At 44.7% G+C, this 17,498-nt stretch overlaps 1 pseudogene; it reads right to left on the reverse strand.

The window, feature by feature from the left end:
- Window positions 1-4,515: 4,515 nt before the first annotated feature.
- Window positions 4,516-11,221, reverse strand: LOC143436570 (glyceraldehyde-3-phosphate dehydrogenase pseudogene; annotated as a pseudogene).
- Window positions 11,222-17,498: the final 6,277 nt, after the last annotated feature.

Genomic DNA, 17,498 nt, shown 5'->3' on the forward strand with positions numbered 1-17,498 from the left:
GGATACATACACCCACAGAGACTCAAGGTATCTGTCCAAAGGATGCCATGAAAGACATCCTTATCCAACTCCTGGAAGGCCAGAATGCTAGACTTTGGGAGACAGAGAGCCATCAAGACCTCTCCATCCCAGGTCCTGGTTGTGACAGGACAAGCCTAAGAGTCCTAACTTCTGCCCAGAGGCTGCCTTTAAAAGACTCACCTGGGAATCTCAAGGCAGATCTTAAGGCTGGGCTTGAGGTAAACTCTTGGGGCCCTATTAGAAGGCTTAAAGCAACTAAACCTTCTGGGGTTGCTTTTACTAGAGATCCCGAGTTTGTTCATCCATTTAAGACCAAAGGGTGATTTGTTTTCAGCCCAACCCTTCCTTGTCCCCTCATCTGTGATAATGTGTGGACCACACGTCATTGGAAGGACCCACTGTTCTGGACCTTGCTCCAGCCCGTCTCTTTGCAACCTTTCTACTACTTCCTTCTTAAACATAAATGTTGGATATCAAAGATTCTGTTCTTATCTGTCTCCATTCACAGGCTTGGATGAACCAATTACCCTTTTGTAGTCTGAAATGCAGGCTGACATTCCAAATCATATCATCCAATCCTTGCTGTGAACTGACTCACACATCCAACAGACATCTTGCACATCCAATGGGCACCTGCCACTGAATCTGTCTGAAATTGAACCAGTTATTACGTTGGTACCAAATTAAAAAAAAAAAAAAAAAAAAAAAAAACCTTTCCCTTGGAGTAGTGTAGTCTAGAAGAAAGCCCAAATTAGAATTCTCTGCTTCTCTCTTTGTGTCTTCTACCTGACAGTTGTTTGTCTGATGTGTACGTCTGAAGTGTGTCTGTCTCCATTGTCTATCATGAACAAAGGGCTTTGCTCTGTATTTGTTGAGCGACACAGCAACCATCATGAGAAAGGAATAAGGAATTCTTTTTTTTCCCCCCACAGAAATCTTTAACAAGTTTTACAGGGGAAGAAGTTATTTTATTCACCACAGTTGACCCAGAATAGTGCTGGAAGCCACGCACAGATGTTATTGACCTATATCCCCATGTTGCTTCCAACATTTATAGTGGATAGTTGTTTTGTTTAAGGCTGCTCTTAACCTGTTGACAGCTTTCAGCAAACCATTACCGCGCCGCACCGAGTGCGCGGGCGCGCGCGCACACACACATACACACACACACACACACACACTCTTGTGTCAGAAGCGTAGAAAACAACACGGTTTATTATTAAAGCTAGACATTTAGAGATAGAGAGTTGGCTCAGCTTGTTGTTTTTGCAAAGGACCCAGGATCCATCCCAAGCACCTACACAGTGACTCACAGCCAACTCTACTTCTGGTCCCACAGGATCTGATCTCTTCTGACCTCTGTAGGCACTAGACACACACGTAGTGCACATACATACACATGCAGGCACATAAAAGTAAGAGAATAAAATAAAGCTATGTAGTTAGCTTGGGCTATAAAAGTTGATGTACCTTACACTTACATGGGAAGTGTAAGGTACAGTGAGGTTAGTTACATAGTTGTCTTGAAGATAACTTACATATAAGTAGATGAGCACACAGTAGGACAGTAGATTGCATACATAGTTTCAAATGCTCTCAAAGCTTATTATCAATTTAATCACAAGGTCTGGCAAGAGTTCAGTCTCTGAAGGCAGCTGCTATTTTCAGAAACGCTGTTCCCAGTGGCTTGTGTTGCTTTCATTTCTGTTACCCAGACTAGACTTCAGAGCACTCCTAGATCTTATAGTTTGCCTCCCACAACTACTCAAAAGTTGATTCTTGCTCCCCTGATTTTATGAACGCTTCTCAACTTCAATCCCTCCTCTCCACTCCAGCCTATACCTTGCACTTGGAGTAGCTTTCTGCGGTCCCGCTGCACGTGGGTCCGACCTGATCCTGCTCTTTGCTCATTACATTGTTGAACTTGGCCTTCAAATACGCACTTCTTCCCAGCTCAGTCCCTGACTTAAAGCACTCCAGTGGTATCTGGTGCCAGCAAAACAAACAGCATCTCCCACTGAAGCGAAGCTTATCCGTCCCCGCCCCCCCATCCCCCCATCCCCCCATCGTTCATACCCGAGAGCCTGGAGATGCTGCACACTGCTGTCTACGGTGCCATGCCCCTCTGTGCACCTCGTTAGTCAGCACCCCGTTCTCTCCAAGATACTGTTGCTTCTGCTCCAGTCTGCCTAAATTCCCTCTCTGTCTACAGAGTGTCCCCAAAACTCCCCATGTATGTCTCAGTGGGACACATCTCTGAAATAGGGTTGTGAATTGATTTATAGTGGCTGTTCGTTTTTTTTCTTCTGGAGACAGCTAACATCCGGATTCCCATCCTTTACATGGGAAGCCTTCTAAACACTGCCTGCTTCCTTCAAGGCAAACGAAAAACGTTGGTTACTCACTCTTCCAGCCTCCTTCTGGCGAAAGTGAGAGCTGCTGATGTTCTGTGCCAGATACATACCCTGGGTCAAGTTTGACTGAGGAATGTGTGGCACAGAAAGAAAGGGTCACTGGGGGCTTCACTTTGAAGAGGGTGACTACAACAGTTGCAGCTCTTCTGGTGCCCAAAGGTGAGGGACCACATTAGTGACCCTGGTGGTATAAATTGTGGCAACTAATACTGAATGGATGAGCCATTTCTCAGCCCACTCAGTCTCTGTCCCTGATTCTATAACCCAGCTTCACATGTCTTCAAAAACGATACATACTAAGTATGTACAGTTATGGGGAAGTTGCCACATCTTATGCCACTGTGTCTGTAATCAGATATAATTTGCATACTATAAAGTTTGCCTGTCGTGAACATATGCACTCAATAGCTCCTACTAAGCTCATGCAGGTGGGAGTCATCACCATTCAGCCACTCGAAGACATTCACTCTTGCTACTGGTCTTCATTCCTACTTTTAAATAACGACTGTCTGTTTCCTTATCCCAAATGTCCTCAAGTGTAAGGTGCTCTTGTCTGTCTGCAGTTTCCTCTAATGTCTCACTGACGTTTTTAGGCTCAGGGATGTCATTTTAGGTATCAAGGTCCGCTCCTCTTCATTGTTAAATAATAGTCCATAATCTGGGTTTATCATATATCCCTGCCAAATTTTTTTTGGATGAACTTAGCCTGAAGTGGGTCCAGTTGACAGCAAGAATTAAAACTTCCTTTGTCCTCACTGAGAACGTGAGCTTCTCAGGAGCAGAAATATCTTCATGGTTTTTGGTTTTTCAGTTTCTGGAGCTACTTCTGGCAAACAGACTGTTCAATAGACATTCTATCGACACGTGGACTACCAATAATATTGGGGACATTATAAACATTACCATTTTTACTCAGCTTCATCCAAAGGAGAAACACCTGGGATAGAATACAGTTATCTGTGTCTTGTGTGCATGGATCCTCCTCTGTACATGAAAACCACTATCCCCATTCCCTCCACTGCCCCACCCTGACTCTACTGCTGTGCTCAATACTGTCTTGCTGCATAGTACAGACTCACCAGAAGCCAGCAGGTGATCTTTCACCTTGGCTACATTGCCCCTTCCTCATCCTTTTCTCTGGAGTGGAAGGTTGAGATCCCCTTCCTCATAGGGTCTAGATAATGTATCCCGTGTAATATTTATGCTCTGCGTGTGCCTGGACTTCCCGAGCTGTGCCCTGTTTATGCATTCATGAGGAAGAACTTGGGGACATTATCTCATCAAACGGAGCTGAACAGTGGCTCCACTTTCTGAGGAATCGCAGGCTGTGTTTCTTCTTTATTTGTAAACGTGACAGCCCCAAAGATGCCTTATTTTATGAGAGACCGCTGATTAAACACCTTTGAGTATCTGCCTGTGCAAACTGCAACATCATTAATCTGTGCCATAAAAAGAATAGCTCGGGAAATGTGACTCAGATGGCTGCTGCTCCTTCCCTTGTTAGAGACAAGTAGCATTTACATCTTTGGAGATCGCGTCATGAAGAGTCACCCTAAAGTATCAGTGTTTTCCAGACTGACATCAGTGGGTGCTCACATCACTTTGTGTTCATCTATTTAAAACCCCAGCGTGGATATTTTAGTCTTAAACAGCAGTTGTCCCACAGTGATCAAAAGCCTCTAAATTTCCCAGTGTCTCTCTCCCATTCCTTCTTCGTCTTTCTCCCTTCTGGTTCCTAATCAGCCATTGGAGCCTCAAGTTTGCCACACAGCTCTGAGATGGCTTCTGCACCCCGTGGATCTCTTTGCCTGGGGTTGGAGAGCAAGGGAGTTTGATGGGGAGGTGTTTAAATGACTGATTTTAAAGCAGCACCAGCTATATTTTTTTGGGGGGGCGTGTGAACATTTATTGATGGTATTTAAGAGAGTAGGGAGGGTTTCTTAGGCCCCTCCTGTTATTATGGGATCTGGGGTGGAAACTGTGAGGGAGATGCTCATTGCTGGGGACAGGGACTCCTCAGCAACTGAGGGCCTTGATCTTGCTCTCAGTGTCCTTGCTGGGGTGGGTGGTCCAGGGTTTCTTACTCCTTGGAGGCCATGTAGACCATGAGGTCCGTGACCCTGTTGCTGTAGCCATATTCATTGTCATACCAGGAAATGAGCTTTACAAAGTTGTCATTGAGAGCAATGCCAGCCCCAGTATCAAAGGTGGAAAAGTCAGAGTTGCTGTTGAAGTCACAGGAGACAACTTGATCCTCAGTGTAGCCCAGGATGCCCTTCAGTGAGCCCTCAGATGCTTGCTTCACCACCTTCTTGATATCATCATACTTGGAAGGTTTCTCCAGGTGGCATGTCAGATCCACAACAGATACATTGGGGGTAGGAACACGGAAGGCCATGCCAGTGAGCTTCTCATTCAGCTCTGGGATGACCTTGCCCACAGCCTTGGCAGCACCAGTGAATGCACGGATGATGTTCTGGGCAGCCCCATGGCCATCACAACACAGCTTTCCAGAGGGGCTATTCACAGACTTCTGAGTAGCAGTGATGGCATGGACTGTGGTCCTGAACCCTTCCACGATGCCAAAGTTGTCATGGGTGACCTTGGCCAGGGGGGCTAAGCAGTTGATGGTGCAGGAGGCATTGCTGACAATCTTGAGTGACTTGTATTTCTTGTGGTTCACACCCATCACAAACATGGGAGCATCAGCAGAAGGGGAGGAGATGATGACCTTTTTGATCCCACCCTTCAAGTGGGCTCTGGCCTTCTCCATGGTGATGAAGACACCAGTAGACTCCACAATATACTCAGCACCAGCATCACCCCATGTGATGTTAGCAGGATCTCGCTCCTGGAAGATGGTGATGGGCTTCCCGTTGATGACAAGCTTTCCATTCTCAGCCTTGACTATGCCGTTGAATTTGCCACAGATGGGGTCATACTGGAACATGTAGGCCAGGTAGTTGAGGTCAATGAAGAGGTCATTAATGGCAACAATCTCCACTTTGCCAAGTGCATAGCAGAAGGAAGCCCTGGTAACCAGGCGCCCAATATAACCAAATTCATTCACACCAACCTTCACCATTTTGTCTATGGAATGAGACAAAATGGCACTGCGCAGAAAAAGAGGCGCTGTCTCTGGAACAGAGAGGAGCAGGGACCCCCCAACTATACCTTTTTTTTTTCTTATAAAAGCAAACATTTAATTGGCTTACAGTTTCAGAGGTTTAGTCCATTTTCGTTATAGCAGGAAGCATGGTAGGCATGCAGGGAAACAATGCTGAAGAAGGAGCTGAGAGTTCTGCATCTTGATCAAAAGGCAGCCAGGAAGAGACTGTCTTCTAGGGAGCTAATAGGAGGGTCTCTTCAGCACTGGGGGGAATTTCAAAGCTCACCCACACAGTGATGCACTTCCTCCAGCCAGGCGACGCCTCCTGATAGTTTTACTCCTTGGACCAAGCATATTTAAACTAGCACATTCCACTCGATGGCCCCCATATGATTGTTCAAACACATGGGTGTACAGGGACCACACGTGAACATAGCATAATGCAAAATACATGAGCTCCAGCTTCAAAAGTCTCCATCGTCTGTAACAGTCTCAAAAATGGCAAGAGTCCAAAGTTCAAAGTCTCTTCTGAGATTCATCTAATCATGTAACTGTAATCTGCTGTGCTTTCAAAGCAAATAGCACATCATATACCTCCAAATTCACAAGATATACTTCACCATATTCCAAAATGTCATTGTGAGAAAATATTGGACCAAAAGAAGACCAAAAGCCAGCTGGGCAGTCTCCAAACTCTGCATCTCCATGTCTGATGTCAAAGCGTTCTTCAAATCTCCAACTCCTTTCAGCTGTGTTCACTACATAACTATACTTTTCAAACAAATAGGAAATTCGGGGGCTGGGGAGGTGGGCTCATCGGTTAAAGTGTTTGTTGCACAAGCGTGAGGACCTGAGTTTGATTCCCCAGAGCCCATGTAGAAAAAAAAATGGACATGGAAATGTGTGCTTTTAGCCCCAGCTCTGGGGACATAGAAACAGGCTTCCTGGAGCTGTGTGAGCAGCCAGTCAAGCCTAATTGTCAAGGTCCTGGTCCCCAGTGACAGATCCTTTTTCAAAATGCAAGGCCAATGGCTCCAGAGGAACAGCACACTTGGGGTTGAATTCTGGCTTCCACCCACATGTACACATAGATGCACACACATGACTGTACACTTAACTCAGGAGGAAAAAGCCTTCCCTCTAAAAGCATACAAGTTGCAGTCACTAAGTAAAGCAGAGTGATTCTAAAATTCATTTGTTTACCCTTCATTGATTGTTTTTAAGGACTTCATAGAAATATTAAAGAAAAAAATACTCGTGAATCCTGATTTTTTTTTGGGGTGGGGTAGAGTTCTAGGATTACATAGCACTTTATTGACAGCCTTTTAAATCTACTCCTTTTTTCCCCCCAAAACCTCATCATACGGATTCTACCATGTGCCCAACTCTCATAACTAAAACCAGGAGTGGATCATCTTGTGTCATGATGGCTGGCAGTTAGCACTTTGCATGTAAAGCCGAGTCCCTTGATTATATCACTCAATCCTCACACAATAACTCTGTGAGGAAAGCAGATTCTAGCTGAGCATGGGTCTGATTCCTGTTGTGTCTGGTCTGCAGCTATTAGACTTCTAGAGTCATCTTGGAACTTTTGACCACACCCTAAAGGACACAGAGTGTCGCTGTCCTGCAATCGATTGCTCAGCTTGGCAGTCACAGCCTACACACACCTGCTTCTATAGGTCATATTCTACAGAGGGGTACTGAGCAGACTCATGGTAGGAAAGGAGCTTTGCCTTGTCTGAGTAGGTGAGTAGGTCAGTAGGTCATGGCAGGCTTAGGGGGTGGTTCTTGTCCATGGTGCTGAACAATCGGCTACACAGAGGGAACACTGTGGGTTTGTTTGTTTGTTTGTTTGTTTTTTGTTTTTACTGGATTATTCTTCTCAGTGCTCTCAACTACTCATAGGGTTTTTCCTTTTCATCTGGATGAAGCTTCCCCAACTTTCAATACAATCACAACACAAATAGGTCGTCCCAGGACTCATGCGTCACAGTGCATAAAGGAGAGTGAATTCTGCAGCCTAGGTTTGACTCTCAGACCCACCGTTTGCTAGCAAGATCTTGGGGGTGGGAGGGATCATTCAGTATTTCTGACTTTACTGCCTTCATTTTAAAGTGAGAACAAAGAGCAATAAAGAGTTTGTAGGATTTGTTTACTGATAAAACTCTTGGCGAAGTGTCAAAAGAGTGTGTTGTTACTAGAGAAAAAATTGACAGCACACTCCAGAAGTAGTAAGGGTAGCAGTTTGGATATAATAATTAGAATAATGTTAGGAACCACGCCATGTTTTCAACAGGGAACTTCCTAACAAGTGGAAAAACAAGGAACAGGTTGAAGAGACGGCTCAGTGTTAAGAGCACTTGCTGATCTTGCTGCAAACTGCAATTTGGTTTCAAGCACCCAGTTAGGCAGCTCACAACTGCCTATAAACTCCAGCTCCAAGGGCTCTGATGCCCTTTTCTGGTCCACATGGGTACTTAAACACACGTGGGTACACACATACACACACATATGCACACATGCCTATATATAAATAATATTTTTAATAAATAAAAGAAATATATATCTTTTCTAGTTGTAATTATGTTAGTCAAGCCAGGAAAACAAATACCATGGCTGGTATTTTAGTGGAGAATATCACATATGAGTTTACGAAACAGGAAGTGATTGGTGGGGGAGTCCACTGTGGGTAGTGCCATCCCTGGGCTGGTGGTCCTAGGTTCTATAAGAAAGTAGGCTGAGCAAGCCACAAGAGAAAGCCAGGAAGCAGCATCCCTCCATGTACTCTGCATCAGCTCCTGCCTCCAGGGTCCTACCCTGTTTGAGTTCCTGTCTCAACTTCCTTCCGTGGTGAACAGTGATATGGAAGTATAAGCCATATTAACCCTTTCCTCCCCAATTTGCCTTTGTTACAATGTTTCATCACAGCAATAGTAATCCTAACTAAGACAGACAGCAATGATAAGAAATATCTACTCTGGCCCAGGGCTGGATCAGAAAGAGAAGAGGTCCATGTTTCTAAAGACATAAATGGTTCACCCACATGTTCATGATGCTGTTAAGATTCGAGAACGGATCAGTAAGTAGAGATAGCTTGGTAAACTATCAGTCTAGTTCAACATAGAAGGAGGACCCCATACGTGACTCAGTATTCTCCCCTTTGTATTCCGTGCAATGTGTCTTTCCATATCCCTCCTTCATTCAAGAAAACAGTTGAGATTATTCAGAATAGGGAAAGGGCAAAGAATATTAAGCATCTTTTAATATTAAATCAGAGCACTGTCTAACAGACATCCTCAAATGAAGCATCCCAAGATTCTAGGGGAAAAAAACCTTTGTTTTATATAACCACTTGCCTTTTCCTATGAATTAGGATCCAGTAGAGCAATTTTTACCTTACTTTGAGGAAGAGTCATAACTGGCAAGGATTTTGTTCAAAGGAGATATAAATGGCAAAGATAGAAGCTGAAATTATGGTTTGGTTCCCCTATAAGACACTCATCTGTTTTCTATCACATAGTAGGACTTTTATTTCTAAATGACTTTATATTATGGATGCATGCCTTTTTTTTTTTTTTTTTTTTTTTTTTTTTTGGTGCTTTTGAATGTGACTCTTTCATCCTGTAGATGTCTTCCTTAGTAAGTTAAATAAGTCTTGACTGGTTGTTCAACGGATCGTTAAGTGAGAATCCTTTTCAAAAGCTTATGATGATGGTGTTGGTGATGTCTGTGTGTGATGTGTGTGTGAAGGCACACACATGACACACGTGAACTTGTAGAGGTCAGAGAGCACTTCCAGGAGGCTTATTCTCTCCCTCCACCACAGGCTCCGAGGATCGAACTCAGTTTGTCAGGTGTCTGCTGTTTTGACTTAGGAGCGAGCCAGCTCAAGAACCCATTTCTTGTTTTGCTTTTTACTCAAAGTCTCATTATGTGGCCCAGGCTAACCCTAAACTCGAAACTCTCTTTCATCTGCCTCTAAAATGATGGTATTAAGGATTCATGATTTTTAAATTCACATCTTGCCAAGAGTTGGTGACAGATAGGATACTTCATTTAGCCAAACCCCACACATATACAAAGTACTGGAGTCAGATTCCCACTTGGGTCTGATTGATTTCAACATTTGCTATATAATCACTCCCTGTTTTTCGTCCCGAATGATCTGTTGCATCAAGAAATTACACATAGAAGATCTGCCAAGTTCCTGACACAGTCTGACACAGCTGAGACTCAGTCGGAGTGATAACCCAATTTAAAATATGCAGGGTAGATTTACAGACGAGACAGGCCAGCAAAGGTCAAGGGCTTGGGGGAAGCATGAACGGTCATGGAAATGGTAATGAGAGTCTGAGAATATGGTGAATTGTAAGACAAGCCCCAGGGTCCGAATGCTCAAGGCCTGAACTGGAGGCTGGTGCCATGGCTGAGCCCAAGAAAACCCCTCCCCTCCTCAGCCTTCAGACATGGGCTCCCAGGCCTGGCTGCAACCCGCAGGAAATGTTTGGCTGTTTAGCCAGGCTCTGTGACAAATTCTGAAGGGACTTCATGCAGAGTGCAGAAGAAAGGGGGCTATTTGGGAATAAAGAGGACCAGCAACCACTATGCAGGGGGCTAATGCAAGCTTACAGGTTCCATCTCAGAGTTTTAGTATGGAGAATTTAGCCCTCAGTTAACTTGACAAATATTTAAAGGCCTCCGGGTCAACAGCACTGTGGGGAGTGGGAAAGGAAGAAAAGAAAGTCTGATCAATTTACCTACTCATTCCTTCAGTCAATATTCTCACTGCACTCTACGGTGCCCCAGCCCTGGAGATACAACAGAAATCACAGTAAGTGGCCCCTGCATGGGGCTTAGAAGTGGGAAGAGAGACAGACAATACAAAGATCAAGTTACACATCCATGCACCACTTCAGGATGTGTCTGACAATGGTGGATTGTATAAATAATGATGGTCCCCGGAACTCTTGAATGGAGCTGAACATTTCCTATCACCGAGTGGCATCATACCAGACCTCTGCCTTGCTCACATGTTTTTGGTGATGTAGACCACCTGTTACTGCTTCCGGCTGCATCCAAGTACATCGATACAATTTTTGGTTTCATACTTACTATACTATCCTTTTATTTTAAAAAAATAAATTAGTTTCAGCTGTGTATGTCTATAATGGGGTACATGCACATGTGCACACTGCCTTCAGAGGCCAGAGCTTTGGATTCCTCGGATCTGGAGTTATAAGTTGTGAACTTATGGATGCTGTGTGGGTGTTGAGAGCCAAATGCAAGTCCTCCACTAGAACAGTATGCGATTTTAAGGCTGAGCCATCTCTCCGGGCCCATTATATTATATTTTAAACTGTCATTTTAAAATGTATTTAATTTTGTGTGTATGTTGTATGTGTGGTACACATGTGTGTGTGTGTGTGTGTATACATGTTTTCATGTGTGTGGGTGTATACATGTTGAGGTCAGAGGTTGATGCTGGGTGTCTTCCTCATCTGGTATCAGTCTTCCATTTTGAAGCAATTCAACTAGTCTAGTCCACCAGCTTACTCCGGGGAAGCCCCAAGTGCTGGGATCACAAGCTGGCTGATATGCCTGGCTTGCATCTATCAGTGTGGTGGGGACTGAATGCCAGTTCCCATGCTTACACAGTAAGCCTTACCTCAGCCATCACCCCGGATCCTAAAACGCACACTTATTTATTAAAAAAACAAAACAAAACAATATTTTCCTATAAAAGTCCATTGTGTTACATCCTCCACAGTCTTACCCATTTCTGCACCTCTTGATTACCTCAAGAGGCCCCACCCAGAAACTGCCCCATCTAGGCTTAGATAGAAGCACATTTGTCAGAACAGATTCCTGCCAGTAAATAAACAATGACTATAATAAAATTTGGAACGTGTAGTAGCTATTTGTCTCACTGCAACAAAAAATGCTCGACAAAATCAAGATAGGGATATTGTAGTTGGTTTTTAAATTTTATTTTTATGGCCAGGAAGTGGTGTCACATGCCTTTAATCCCAGGGCTTGGGAGGCAGACCCAGGCAGATCTATGAGTTCAAGGTCAGCTTGGTCTATAGAGTGAGTGGAGGACAGCCAGGTCAATATAGAGAAACTCTGTCTCACACACACACACACACACAAATCAAGAAAAAAATTTATGTGTTGAGTGCTTTGCCTGCATGCATGCATGTCTGTGTGCCATGTATATCCCTGGTGATGGCAGAAGTCAGAAAACAGCATTAGATCCCCTGGAACTGGTGTCACAGATGGTTGTGAGCTGCTACATGGGTGCTGGGAACCGAACCTGGCTCCTCTGTGAGAGCAACACGTGCTCTTAACCACTGAACCATCTCTTCAGTCCCAGAGATTTTTATAGTATTCCCCATCTACTGTTTGAGACTTTCATACCTGTATACAATGTATCTTATCATATCCAATTCCCACGCTCCTCCTCCAACTCCCTCTGCACCCCCAACACATCTCTCCCGCCAACTTCATGTCTCAAAACAAATAACTAAGAGTCTAATTGATGCTGTCCATATTGTGCATGGCTATGAAGTCCCCCACTGGGACCTGAACAACCCATCAGCGTCCACACCTACAAAGAGAAGTGACTCTGTGACTCCCATTCCCAGAGCAGCCCACAACTGTCTGTAATTCCTCTGCCAGCTGTGGGGTTTCAGTAGCCCCTCCCCCACTCATGCTAGAAATTGAACTGGCTTGATTTTTTTTTTATGGTAACCACATCCAATAAAGCACCTTCCAAACCATGAAAGCAAGTGAACAGGAAGAGAGCGTCCTAGCCAGTTTAAATTTCATTTTTCTATGTCCTGCAACTGAAGTTTGTGGTATTTTCAGCAATAGGGTCTTACTTAGGTCCTCCATATACTTATGGAGGGCTACGAAGAACAAGGCAGAAGCTTGTCACTTTGGGTGCTTCTGGGTCTAGGGTAAAAGGGGCAAGGGAAAGAAACCATGACCCTGACCTGACTCCAACACCAGGGCCAAGAAAAAAAAACCATCAATCCCTGAGCTTCAAGATCAGGCCACAGAATCCCACTAATCCCATGCCACCCTGGGAAACTCTACCCCTTGTCCCCCAAGCCCTTCTTCTGCTCAGCTCCCTGATGCTTCCTGCCCTCCTGAGTTTTTCCCTCCCCATACATCTTTTGTGTGAAGTTTGATGTGTACTATGTGTGACTTTGTGGTGTTCTCTGGCTCCCGACCTTCAGGACATCTTTCTTCTCAGAGTTGTGACACTTAGACTGAGATCAAAGCTCATAGGGAAGGAACCTGCTCCTGGCACTGAGATTTTTCATTATTAACCCATGTTTTCGGTGACCAGCAACGTCTACCCAAGCAAAGGTACCTCTGTTCAAAGTCCTTTTTACTCTTTATTTTTAAATTATATTTTAAATTTGCTTAAAAAAAAAAAAAAAACCTAGTAGGCTTTCATAAAGCTTAATTATATCCTTAGTCTTGGTTAACCAGGCCAGGAACAGAAGTTTACTTGGTTTATGTTTCCAGGGGATACAGCTGAGGTGCACCAGCTGTCAGGAAGCAGAGAAAAGTAACAACGACACGGTCTCTTTCTCCTTTTTTATCTACTTCAGGACCCATATTTGTAGTATGTTTTCCCACCTCAATTAACCTAATCTAGATAATCCCACAAACACATGCCAGAGGCTTGCCTCTTAAGTGATTCTAGTTTCTGTCAAGTTGACAATCAATATTTATCATCATTGGGGGTGAGTTCAGTGAGCTCAGCTCCTCGAGGGAACAGGGTACTTCCAAAGGGATGGAGCCACAATGGCAGCCAGGGCTTGCTTCTGAGAAGGTAAAAAAGGCTTCTCAGAGGGACTGTCTGAAGTGAGGGAGCAGGCTGCTTCAGATGTGAGGACAGACGTGAGGACAAGGTGTCCTTGGCAGAGGGAACTGTTGACTCATAGGCTCCAAGGGAGGAATGAGTCTGGACTTTAAGACACAAGAGGCTGTGTGGCTACAATGAGCTCATGGAGAAAGATAGTACAGGAAGGTCAACGGTAGTCATGTGTGGTCCTGCTGGCCGGCGGAGTCTGTGTCTTACTCCAGTGACATCATCTTTGCTCTGTTCTTCTGCTCACAGAAGTAGCACAGGAAGACTTGCCTTCCTCTCTTACTAAAAAACCACCCTGCTCTTCTCTGGCTACTGCCCTCCTGGTTCTCAATACACTCGGAAATGAGGGAAGCTGGTGACAAACTTCATCCCCCTCCTCTGTAAGGGTACCTCTCTCTGTTCTTTTGTTATTCGATTAGGAGCTTCATTTCAAACCAGCTGGCAAGTGCTACTCTGTATGCATTTTAAATCGGTCTTTTCCATCTCTTTCCTCCATCTCCAGGGCCTCACCTTGTACCTCCATTTCAGTCAATAACATTGCTGTACTTCGAAGGGGCTCTCTCTACCTCTGGACCCAACGCACCTCCAATCTAGTCTCCATACTAATTAATCTTCCTAATGTATAAGTTCAGCAGTGTCTTCTGTGCTTATGAAATGTCTTCCCAAAGAGCTTCTTGTGAAGGTTTGGGCTCCAGATGATAGAGGTATTGAGAAGACATTACATTATGAAGGTACTAACTTCATTGATGGGTAAATCCATTGGTGAGTTCATACTGACTATTGGAATACAGGGGCTTGCTAGAGGAATTGTGCCATTGGAGCCGTGTGCTTTTGAAGTACATCTTTCCCCTGTTCTCTTTTTCCTCTCTGTTTTCTTTACTTTGAAGCAAAATAGACTATAGTTTTATCCAGTTTTCATATTAGAACACACATCCCCTTGGGGCAGAGGACTCTTTTACCCTGGTTATTGCATCCCCACCCAAACCTTTGAATGCCTTCTGTGGATGGTGAGTGCCTAGAAGAAGTGGATTCCATTCATCAGATGGAACAATGAGGCCCCTGTACCAGCTCTAGTCACAGAACTGAGATGCCAAGATGGATGAGTGCTCTATCCAGCTATTCCTGCTGCACGGAGGGAGAAGGCCTTTTTAACTGAGGCAAGAAGTTCACGCTGCCCACGCTGTTCAAGTCAAGAACACCTGCAGCTAGGCCCCTTCCTTCCCGGCCCCTTCCTTCCTGGTTCCTCTGTGTGGCTGGTGTGAGGGTGGGAGGAGGAGACGGCTCTAATTACACCTTTCTTATGGGCCTTTGGTTCTGAGACTATTTCAAGGAGGAGGTTGACATCTCTCCTCTCAAATAAAGACACGCCTCAAAGGTTCCCACTCTGTCTCCCCTTCAGCAGAGCCTTCGCTGTCTGGTGAGGTTCTGTTATCATTATCTACTGCTGTGAAACACAACTTACAAATGTACTGGCTTAAAGATGCAATTATTAAACTATGGGAATAAATACAATAGGTGCCAGGAAATAGTATCTGATATATCCCTACGACTGTTTAACATACTACTTCCTCCTGTCCTCTGTCCCCTCCTCCCCAAAGACTGAACTTCTAATCACTCTTTCTTGATTTATCGCCTATGGTTCTGGAGATCTGGTCAGCACCCCCCTTGTCGCGCCCCCCCTCAACCAGCAAGGAAAGACTCGAGCAACCGGATCCTTCTCAACACCTTTATTGAAGTGCTTCATTCATCATTTACCCAGGGACCTTGAACACCAGAGCGAGCTGCTTATATGCTCAGCCCTGGGCGGGGAATGCATGTGGAGGTGCGCGATTAGTCAGAATTGCAGTGCTTCATTAGCATATCCCACTCGGGAGGGGTTGGTGCCAAACTGAGTTGGTCCAAGGGTGATCGCATGCGCTGTGCACTTGTTTACCAGTAGATCATATCGGAAGCCAGCGCCATCTTGACCAGCTGAGTCGGGGCAGCGGCCTACACCCCCTAATATATTGGTTGAGAGGGAAGAATAGTTCCCCTTTGAAAGGTCTGAATATTACATTAGAGGATCAGGCTATGGACAGTGAGATTATAAAAATAGAGACATCCACTATAGTCAACCCAACGGATGCTCTTTTTTCAATACAAATGTTTTCCCATAAACTCAAATGCAGAAATGTCATGCTAACATGATGTAACTACTCCACATGCAGCACTAAATGCAGCCACCTCGCTCTTGAGAGAACAAGGGAGCAAGAACCCAAAGTCCTGTCTCTTTCTTGCATCCTGAAAGCCCAGGCTTTATTTGGATGTGTATTCCCCAACAACACATGGTCGGTCATAGCTTGCCATGGCATCTTTGAGTAAGTTACATCCAGCCATTCACCAATATGCAAGACATTTGTTATTAAAACACTCATTTGAGAAAATGGAGAAGCAGAAGTATTTGGTAAGAGTCTATGTGTCCTCTGTGAGCTGTCAGGTAAGCTGAGGACTAGGATTAAAGCCTTGATCCAGCTAACTCAGATTTCTCAGACTTTCTTCTTGTTGCCCTCCATTGATGGAGGAAAGGTAGGTGGATTGCCTGAGTGAATTGCCCTCTGGGAACATAGTTTCTTAGGAGATCAATTCCTGTTAGTGATACACTGTAGATATCAGAAAAGCATTCATCTGCAATTAATATTAGCAGGCTAATAATGGCCTAAGAAAGCATGAGTTGCTTTTTCCCCCCTAAGACATTATGTATCTGGAGATAAAGTCATCTGCTTAAAATTGGTGACTCAAGGAAATCAAGTGTCTCTGAACTGAACTTGTGGATCTGTTGGCTGCAATTCCAGCCATCAATTCTGCATCAAGGGAGTAGTGAGGAGGAAGTACCAGCTCCAGTATGTGCCCCTCTGCCTCTGCTGCTGGTTTTGTTGTTGTTTTCCAGTCAGGGTCTCATGCATCCCACGCTGACCTTGAACTCACTCTTTATCCTAGGCTGACTGTGGACTCCTGATCCTTCTGTCTCCAAGTACTAGGATTACAAGCATGTACCACTGGGTGCACCACCTCACGTGTCTCCTTCATCATGTACTTTCATAAATCTCCTAGATGTTTGCATCCAACTTTCTTTTTGATCTGAAGGAGTAGAATGGTATTGCATGCCCACCTCCAGCTGGAAGGAGCCTGGGAAAGCTAGTATCTTGTCTGTTCTCCAAACAGAATTGAGACTTGAGGGAGGAACGTGTGGGGCGATGTGACTTTCCGGAGGGATGCAGGTACTCAATGCAACTTACAAAAGATAAGACAGGATGCCAAGTAGCAGAAAACAGCAGTTTGTTATCGAAATCCAAAATAGACAATTTCTGGATCTAAATGAGGTTTTTATCCTAAGGGAGAAAGCTGTGTCTAAAATAATAATAGATACCTCAAACGGGGTTTCAGAAACTAAAGTCAATGACTTTTTTTTGTCAGAATAACATCTTGAGACAACAAACAATGACAACTTATGATTTCATCAGCAGTTTCAGAAAGGATGCAAAGAACTTCGAGCAAGCTGCTGGGAGATTTACAGCTAAGATAACGTTTCTCATGGGCACCAAAGAAACAGAGTAATCCCCCACCCACTCACCACCTCTCCCCCCCCCCGCCCCCCAAACACCACCAGGAGCCCATGACTCCTTCTGCCAGCCTTGGGGAGCAGCGGCTGGCTCCCTTTCTAATTTACATAACCACTGAGACTAACCAGCCCAGTTACTATCTGTGGGTCCAGAGCTAAGAAGGCTTAGGGGAGATTTTTAGATGAGTCACGGGAGCCAAGTTTCATTATATCCAGGCAGGATTATTCCCCAAGCCATATAAGCCTAATGGCTCTCTAAGAGCCTCCAACCAGGGACTCTTGGGGTCGTGAGACTAGCGGAGGCTCTGCAAGTGAAATCCAATAGAGTGGGTCCAGTAAGATGGGGATGGCAGCACAAAAGAGGCTACAAGTATCCTGGGGATGGGAAGAAGAAGACACTGCCATTCCAAGCATGCCCTAAAGGGAACGAAGCTGCCAGGGTGACATCTTTACCAGGAATCCCATTGC

This window comes from Arvicanthis niloticus, chromosome 23 (genome assembly GCF_011762505.2).
Source record: "Arvicanthis niloticus isolate mArvNil1 chromosome 23, mArvNil1.pat.X, whole genome shotgun sequence".
NCBI classification, from domain to species: Eukaryota; Metazoa; Chordata; class Mammalia; order Rodentia; family Muridae; genus Arvicanthis; species Arvicanthis niloticus.